We start from the raw sequence: 2070 nt of genomic DNA on the forward strand, positions 1-2070 counted from the left end.
GAGACCCAAATGCAGAGAGAGTTCTTCAACTTGGCCCCACGGTCCAGCCTTCTCTCAGGAGAGAATACAGTCGCAGCCATCTAATCCCCGGTAACTGCTGTCAGCTTCCTATGACCCAAGCGCTCTTTATAAGAGGGGCTCCCCAGACTGGAGGCTGAGAACCCACAGACCCGTGTGAGCCTGTCTAGCTTTCCAGAAACAGCAGCTGCAGGTGCATCTACCTTGACCCCCAACTACTCCCACCCCAAACCCCTCTGCTCCAGCTCCACAGCTAGTCTCCGCCACACCTTCTCCCTTACACCCCTCAACAAGATGGCAGAGGCTTGTGCTATTCTTAAGACTCCTGACCACAGGCCCCTCCTAAACCCTACCCCAACAGACTGAAACCTGGGAAGAAAACATGAAATTCTAGCCCAGTCATCAAAACACTAAATGAACCACCAGCCACCTCCTGCCATACCTGTCTACCCCCCATGTCTCTGTAAACGCTGCTCCCTCTGCCGGCAACACCTCCCTGGCCTTGCTGAGACCTACTCTCCATCATGCCTAACTTTAGTGCCAGCTCTGCCATGTTGTCCCCACCTCCCTCTCCTGTGCATCCAAAGAGCTTAACAAGGTCCTAAGGCACTGACAACACACACTACAGTTGACAACATTCTCGCCCACCTCCTCCAACTTTTCTGTGACCTGCCTGATGTATAGTTTACCTCTTCAGCCATCACAGCGCCTAGGGTTTTTTGGGGGAGAAAAACAAAAGTTTGCACAGTCCTTTTCTTTCACCCCTAAGACTGAACACTTAGTATGATCATGGGCATACAGTAGGCATTTATATGTGATTCATAAATTAATCCCTTTCTGAATAAACATTTGCTAGTGAAATCAGAAAGGTACCTAGCACCCAGATTTGCCAAATAAGTCTGTGAAAAAATGTTCATCATCATCAGTCTTTTGGGAAATGCAAATCAAAATTACCCTGAGGTATCACTCATTACACACCCACAAGAATGACTAAAATTAGAAGACTGCCATCACCAAGTGTTGGCAACGATGGGGAGCAACTGGCACGTTCATATATTGCTGGTGGGAATGCAAAATGGTATAGCCAGTTCGGAAAATGGTATGGAGTATGGCAAGTTACTATAAAGCTAAACATACACTTACTATACAAATTAGCAACCCCACTGGAAGTATTTACCCAAGAGAAATGAGAAATTAAAACATAAGCGTGAAGGTTCACAGCTTTCCCAACTAGAAACAACCCAAATGTCCACCAACAGGTGAGCAGAGAGACAAATAGTGGCATAGCTACTCAATGTAATACTACTCAGCAATAAAAAGGAACACTCTATTAATACACCCAACGTCATAAATGAATCTCAAAATCATTATGCTACACGAAAAAGCCAGACACAAAAAGCTACACATCATATGATTCCTTTATATGAAATCACAGAAAAGGTAAACTCAACGTGACAGAAAGCAGATCAGAAGTTGCTATGGGCTGAAGCGGGGTGGGGGAGGAGCAGACTGAACACAAGGGGTTAAGAGGGCACTTTTTGGAATGATGGAAGTGTTCTATCTTACCACCGTGGTGGTGATTATGGGATGGCACAAGTCTGTCAAACCTCAAGCTGTCCTTGAAATTGACAAATTTTATTGTATGCCAATTATACCTTAATAAAACCAAATTTAGGAAGAAAAAAAAAAAAAGACACCTGGGATCTACTAAATTTCTGCCCAATCCAACCCTCTCCTGCCCAGATTGACTCTTCAGATTCTAACATTGACAAGTTCCCTCACAAGGAACCTGGCAAAGACAGTCTAGACCACAGGCCGATACCATCAAGATGATTTTTCAGGTTATCAATGTGGCGTAACCGTAACTGGAAGGCTGGCGGTTTCCACAGGAGAAAGCGCTGGCGATCTGCTTCCATAAAGATTACAGCAAAAAAACTTTATGGGCTAGTTCTACTCTGTAACACATGGGGTCGCTATGAGTAGGAATCAACTTGATGGCACCCAACAACAACGTCAAAGCTGGCTGAGGGATCTATAGTCATGTGAGGGGGA

General features: G+C 45.2%; 1 protein-coding gene across 1 annotated transcript in view; it reads right to left on the reverse strand.

Annotated features, from left to right (window-relative positions):
- Positions 1 to 2070, reverse strand: part of WDR1 (WD repeat domain 1) — a 51942-nt gene that overhangs the window by 37884 nt on the left and 11988 nt on the right. The gene's annotated exons all lie outside the window — the stretch shown is intronic.

The sequence above is a fragment of the Trichechus manatus genome, unplaced genomic scaffold, assembly GCF_000243295.1.
Source record: "Trichechus manatus latirostris isolate Lorelei unplaced genomic scaffold, TriManLat1.0 scaffold00150, whole genome shotgun sequence".
Taxonomy (NCBI): Eukaryota; Metazoa; Chordata; class Mammalia; order Sirenia; family Trichechidae; genus Trichechus; species Trichechus manatus.